The 7,235-nt window shown below is 47.5% G+C and overlaps 1 protein-coding gene across 1 annotated transcript in view; it reads left to right on the forward strand.

Moving 5' to 3' along the window:
- Positions 1-7,235, forward strand: part of dla (deltaA) — a 15,090-nt gene that overhangs the window by 245 nt on the left and 7,610 nt on the right. The gene's annotated exons all lie outside the window — the stretch shown is intronic.

Below are 7,235 nucleotides of genomic sequence, written 5' to 3' on the forward strand. Positions count from 1 at the left end.
GGGGGGGGGTCGATTTCGTCCAGTGCACCGTAACCCTGCTCCGAGTTTGTCATCATTAATGTTGGGCCGAAAAACATGTTGCTCCTCTGTGGCCTTTCGTCAAGAGTCTCCTCCAAGTCCTTTTTAATGCTCTCCGCTGGCCTGTGGCCCTGGTCGCAGGGAGCATTGTCATGGTGCTGAAGGTGGAGGGGATACACTGGGAGGAGGTGTGTGTGTGTTTGGGGGGGGGGGGTGGGCATGACGCTGCAGCAGTGGCAGCTGGCGGCCCAGCTTGCAGGGGCCATCTCTTCACAATGGAGAGCCTTCCCCCTGGGGGCCAGTGATTTAGGACAGGGCTCTCTGGACAGGCCCCTGGAGGGGAGGAGAGAGAGAGAGAGAGGACACTGGCTTCTCATTCCCTCCCACCTCCACCTCCCCTCCTTCTCCTTGTCTTGTCCTCTAAAGCTTCCCTGCTGGTTCTCTTGCTCTCCCCCCCCTGCCCCACACACACTCCCCTTTGCTCCTCCACACACACACACACCCACACACACACACACACACACACACTCCTGACACCCTCCGCTCGTCCCACCGTGGCTAAGCTCTCTCCTGGGACCAGCAGCCCGGCCTCTGGACGGGGAGCATTCCTGAGGTGTAGCACGTTAACGCTAGCCGGGGACACAATAGGGGGACGACAACAGGTGCGTGTGGATCCTCTGTCGTCCAGCGGCAGCTGAGAGATAGGGACGGGGCGGGTGAGGGGGGGGGGGGCTATTATGGCGCCATTATCCGGACCTCTTTCCTCCAACAAAAACAAGGTTTTTTTTATTTTTTATGTGTAACCTGGTCTTGTACCCACCCTGCCTCTCTTTCATCCTCCCTCCCCAGCTAGCACCTGCCACCCCCGGGCCCTCCGAACCAGCCCAACGGCCACTTATCCCGAGCTTCAATTCAATCAAACCCCGACTGCACGACAAACCTGATTCCACTTGTTTAAAACACCCACCACTTATAGCCACCATATTGGAGCCATAGAAATCATCCAGGCAGCCACCTCTGCACACCCCACCACCCTCCCCCCCTCTGTGCCTCTGAATTATGTTGTGTCTCAAATGAGCAGTCATACAGCAGATTGTTTGGTGCAGCCACTTGATATAACTGGTGACAATGCCTCTAACAGAGCGAGTGTCCTGGGGGGATAGGCAGTATTTGGTTACTGCATCCCTGATCTCTCCCCATTGTGGTCGGCTCCGGGTCCCATGGAAGGTTGAAAGGGGGTTTGGGGAGGGGGGCATGTGCGCATATGTGGGCCCACAAACGCAGGTGCCTACATCTGTTCATTTCTGGGCAGATGCTCATGGTTGTGGAGATAGAGAGGGAGAGTTAGGGAGAGAGAGAAAGAGGGAGAGAGGGGAGGGGAGGTGGACTTCCTCCATTTACTCCGTCATCACTCACACTGGTGATTAAGCCTTGATGGAACCAAACTGGAGTAGAAAGTAGAAGGGGGACAAATGGAGGACTGCACTTCTTCTGGGTCCAAAATTAAAAATTTTTAAAAATCAGCCATGTTGTTTCCTCCCCACTTTAAATACATTGCATTTAGTTTCTGTTCACGGTTTGGACTCTTATACAATAATGTGCTTTCAATTTGGTGTCAGCTGTTCAGCCCTTTCCTCTTTCAACATGACTCAAAGCTCAACTTGTGCCAATGCCATAGATTCATCGATTAACCCGGACGTTTTTGATTGTAAATGAAAAGTCATTTCTTGTGCACAAATGTCAAGCATTTGCTGTCGAGCTTCTCAAATACGAGTTATCCCTCGTCGTGCTCGTGTATTTCACCGGTAAATCGTATGGTTTTGGTCAAACAAGACGAATAATTTAAACGTCACCTGGGGCTCTGTGAAATTGAGATGAGGATTGCTGTGATTTCATAACTGTGACAATAAATAAAAATGGCAAATTAATTGATTATTGAAAATACACAAACTCAGTGTTGGACTTCTGAGCAAATCCTTGCAGCCGGGTTCCAAAAATCTGCCACAAAAACCTGAAACCAGTGAAGTGGAGGCTGTTAGAGCAGCAGATTAGTCTCCAATTATACACGTGGGCGTCCTCCTACTTGTGCCCGTGTAGTGTTTATGACACAGGTGACTGCACGTCACTGATAAGCTGCTGGTCACGACAGGGAAGATACGTGGAAGATAAGTGCTTTTTATTGTTTTATGAGTTTATTGGATGCGATTTTATTGCATTGTGGCACAATAAATCTCTCAGCAAACAGAGCTCAGTGTGCTCATCTACTCTACTTTTATTTTCACAATCAATTAATTAACATTTAACAGCTTGTATTGTCCCTTTACTGTACACCACGTCAGATAGGTGACTAATGAGAGACAATAATGTCTTTACATTCCACAGCAGCTGGATTCTCTTGATATCACGTGATGCTTTGAGTGATGCGTTTGTGTCGCCCTCTTGTTAGGAGCTATGGCAGCTAGACGTGGTTTAGGTGTGTGTGACGCAACACGGAGAGGCGACTGATTGTTCTAAAACAACAAGATGTTAGCGTAGATTCTGCAACAGCAACAGTTGTACCAGAATAGTATTTCTTCACACTGAAGGCTTTTCTCTAAACTCTCTTCAGAGTTTGATTGACAGGTGGTTCGTCCAATCACCCGCCAAGTATTTTGTGGCTTCCCTTTTCCGATAAAAGTGCTGCAGTGATGACGTATTTTTGTAGGCCAACCAGGAAGTTACAAGGATATTTCGATTGGATTTGGGATTATTGCAGATAATAACGTTTATGATACTCACACCTTTTGTTCAGCAAGATAATCTTAACAAATGAACACAACTTTTATGATTTTTGATGCGTGAATACAATCAGCAGAAGTAAAAAGCTAACGTTAGGCTATGAACTAACTACTCTATGGTGGCGTCTAACCAAAAACACATGGGAACAGGAAGTGCAAAGAGTGCCGACTCATTTCTGGGTTTTCGGACTCATTCGTGCAGCACTATGTCGGCTTCTCCGATACTTCTCGTCGATAGACTCCGTGAGGCTTAGAGCATTTAAACATCAGCATGCTAACATGTCGTAATGTTTACCAAGTTTGCTAATTAGTCGTGAACACAAAGTGCAGCTGGGATGATGGGAATGTGGTTAGTTTTGCAGGTATTTGGTCCATAAAGCAAAAGTATTGGACAAAGTTATTACAATTCATCCTGGGGACATGAATGTCAACTTCATGGCAATCCATCCAATAGTTGTTGAGACGTTTCACTCAAAACCACAAATGTGAACCTCATGGAGGCGCTAGAGGAGAAGTTAGAGGTCTAACAAAGTCAGAAGGATTCATCCTCTGGGGACCGTGAATGCTTGTACAAACTTTGACGACAATCCAAAGCCGTTGAGATATTTCAATGTGGGCCAAAGTGGTGGAACGACTGACCGACCATCACAGCAGCCGTATAGGAAACAAAATGACAAAAAGACAAGAACATTTTTTCAACCTTTTTGAATTTTGCCACGAATTACACATCCGATGTTTGACAATTTAAAAGATAATTTTGCACGTCAAGAAAGTCTCACTTTGTCGTAAAACTGTTGAAGTATAAGACTGTGAAAAATACGGAGTTAGAAAGACTTAAACACACAAAAGTCTCGTAAGTGACGTCTCTCTGAAGCTACGATAGTGTGTTTCGTACCGGGATGAACTCACAACAGCATCAATGGGTCTTCGCTTGTTCTTTCTCTTCCCGGCTGATTAAAAAAAGTCGCTGGATGAAAACTCATCAGGTAAAATAACGTTACAATAATGTGTGGAACATGGCTAAGTTAGCTAGCAAGCTAGCTAGCCAAGGTAGCGGCCGTGTTGGTGTTGGGGACGTACATTGTGCGGGACGAGAGATGTAATTCACTGAGCGGTGTTAGACAAACAAAAATGCGACAGACGGACACTTTCTTGATGTTGAAAATGATCTTTTGAACTGACGAACATCATGTGTGTAATTTATGGCACAAACGGGATCAAAAAAAATTATTTGTCTCTCCCCGTTGACTATTTGTTTACGAAATAAGGTCCGATGCGGGACACCGGAAGGGGCGGGACTTCGCATCTCTATAAAATGGCTTAAAAAATCACAAAGGTCTCTGGTTCCTCCTTAGGGACGTAACACCGTGCTCCCAAAGGATATCCCATCATTTGGTGTTTAGATCGAGAGAACAGCCTGACATGGCGCTCCAAAAACTCACACAGGTGTTGGCGATTGTGAGACACAACAAATGATTCACATAACTATCAAAGCATTCAGAAGTTCTCCGTATTCCGTGGATGTGATCTTTTCTTTTCCTCCTCATTCAGAGCATCGTAGGATGTTTGATTCTAGAAAGTATCAAGTTTTTGCATCATGTTTTTGTCTTTTAATTTGTCGCCTATTTGTATACTTTTCCAAGAGGGACATTTCTAAATGGTAGATGTATGTAGAAGACATTTTTACACAAACTTGAGGTATGTGGCCCTCATGGAGCCATATGGTATCCATGTAATAATGGGGTATTCTCAGAGGAACATGAATGTGCGTTTTCATCCTCACTACATTTATTAAGTTTATAATCGATGTTTGTTTAACCCTTTAGCTCGTGGTCATCTCGGCGGGTTGATCTCTCATCGGCTCTAGCTTGAGTATTTGTTGTGTGTAAGCGCGCAGCATCAGCTGTGGGGTTATCGATTTTATTCATAGGGACCCGCATATGTTGTGGTGCGTCAACCCGGGGTGCGCGGCAGATGTGTTTTCATAAACATTGGCACGCGACTGGCCACGTACAGCTCCCCCTTTTTACCTCCCCCTTAGGTCCCCAGTGCGTCCGCACAAACAGACAGACGCACACCACCCCCCTCCCTACTCACACACACTTATAACGTCTCTGGGCCCCCCACGTAATTACTGCGGCACTCTTCCCATAAACTTAAGCTCAGCACGTCTCCAGTATAACAGCAACGTATGCAAATAACAGACAGCAGCCCGGACCGGGAGCCTCGATGAGCCGTGGGAAGCCGTGGGGAGACTCGCGGAGCGCCGAAGAGCCCTGGGGAGCCGCGGATCTGGCCTGTGGCCCCTTCTTCCAGCAGCTGGCCACAGTAATCTGATCTGGACACAAAGGAGCCTGTTGATCTGTGCGTTTCAGCAGGTAAAACGGGCGAACCAGACGGGGAAAGACAGCGCGGGTCTCGTCCTAAACCAAAGATAAACCTCACGGATAAAACGCCACATCACAGCAACAAATAAATTCAATTAAAATTGAATGAAGTACAATAAAGCACCAATTAATGAACTCACTGAATAGCATGTAAGAATTCTAATTGATTACTGCAGTAACTTTTCGACAGTTTTTTTATGCGTAATCATCATTACGCACCCGCAGGCCGCGTGCGTAAAAGCTTCTCCTCCTGAGAAAGTGCTGATTCAAAACCTGCCATTTCCTTTAGGCTTTCACTAGCCTACAGTTTAAGCACGAGTGGACTCTATAAGAACCCCCCCCCCCCCCCTTCCCCTCCTCCTCCTCCTCCTCCTCAACTCCATCCAAATCTGGCAGTGATGGTCTGGTGCCTTGCTCCTCCTGCATCATTCAGGGAACGGAACCACCAACCCCGGCACCATCACTCACCGCGCTATGAAAGCTTTCACTCCGGCTGAGGATGCGTCGATATTTCCTAAACACTGCTGAGTTATCAGTGTAAAAGAAAATCAATTGATCGTCGCACAGTATAGCACCGTCCCTCCCGCATACCCCCCCCCCCCTCCCCCCCCCTTCCCCAATCGCCGCTTCATATGATCGATATCGTGTGATGCGCGCCGTGTTTACGTTCCCACGAGTGACCATGTGGTGTCTCTCCTCCTGGCTTCCCCCTCGCCATATGGCCCCGGAGGGCCCATACCGTTACAGGTCCCTTAACATGCTTCCAGTTGAGTGTAGACGGAGCCCGGTGGACAGAGGCGCATAGAGACGTGCGCTTCAGGCCGGAGGAGGGAGGGAGGGCAGCAGGGAAATAAACGTCGTTTTCTGGATGTGGAGGAGGAGGGGTGGGGGAGAGTTAGTGGCAGATGGCTTGTAAGGGTCTGTCCGCGTCTGAAGGCGTGTCGTGGTCCTTCACCGAAGACCCCCCCCCCTCCCCCCTGCATTCACAATCAATGGAAATTAAAGCGCAGATAATGGATGAATAGTCAGACCCCGAGTCACCCTTTTTTTTTTTTGTTTGGCGCAGCTACTGGTGGGCAGGAGTTAAACTACAGCAGCCCCCTACAGTAGCACTTTAGTTAAACAGTCAGAGCTCAGCCGGCAGCCTCTTGGCCCTGGAGAAGAAAGGGGGACAGAAAATATACTGTATGGGGGACGAGTCCTAAATGGGCAGAGTTTATTTATTTATTTCAGTTGTACTGGTTCAGCTCCTGGTTTCAGTTCTGGCTCTAGTTTGGTTTCTTTGCAGTGTTCAGATTTAGTATTATCACACACACAGTTTAACTTTGGTGAAGTGCACAACAACTGACTGAGAATGGTTTTGATGTTGCGTGGAGGTTTTCAAATTAGTTTCCCGCATTATGCCTTTTACTCCAGTTTGCAGACATTTCCATCCTTATTTTAGACGCGTAGTTCACTTAATATGTTCCCACATTGGAGGGTTAGCCTGCAGCTCGTCGTGCATTCACTTTCTGGGTGTTAAAAGCTGTTTTAAAGGTCCAGTGGCACCAAGCTATAACATTTCAAACTCTTCTCCGTTCAGGATCAAAGAAGTCTCTTCTTCCTCTTGAGTGAAAAAAACTAAATAGATTGTTTTCTTCTTGTCACGTTGGTTGTGATGGTCACGGTCCAGCCGGCGTTTGGTTTGAGAAAGGAGAGACGGACAGCTTTATTAACGGAGGAGGACTTTGTTTGGTTATTGCTGCCATTGATTAGAGGTAATAAGTAACTAGACACATCAACCCTGTTATGCGACATCACAAGTGAAGGTACTTTGGGTGAGAAAGGGAAAGCATGTCACTTTTATTGGGGGGGGGCTCCCCTGACAACCGCGTGTGCAACAGCAGGTAACGGGGAACCGGAGAGGCGCACACAACAGAACGGCAAGCCGCCGTGACGCGCATATCTGAACACAGTGACGCAATGTACGTGCACGGTGCAGCCCGCGCGCACAGCCTCGCCATATAGGCCCCCCTTCATAAAGCAGAAAAAGAAGAAGGAGAAAAAAAATCAC

The sequence above is a fragment of the Anarrhichthys ocellatus genome, unplaced genomic scaffold (assembly GCF_004355925.1).
Source record: "Anarrhichthys ocellatus isolate YVR2014 unplaced genomic scaffold, GSC_Weel_1.0 scaffold126, whole genome shotgun sequence".
Taxonomy (NCBI): Eukaryota; Metazoa; Chordata; class Actinopteri; order Perciformes; family Anarhichadidae; genus Anarrhichthys; species Anarrhichthys ocellatus.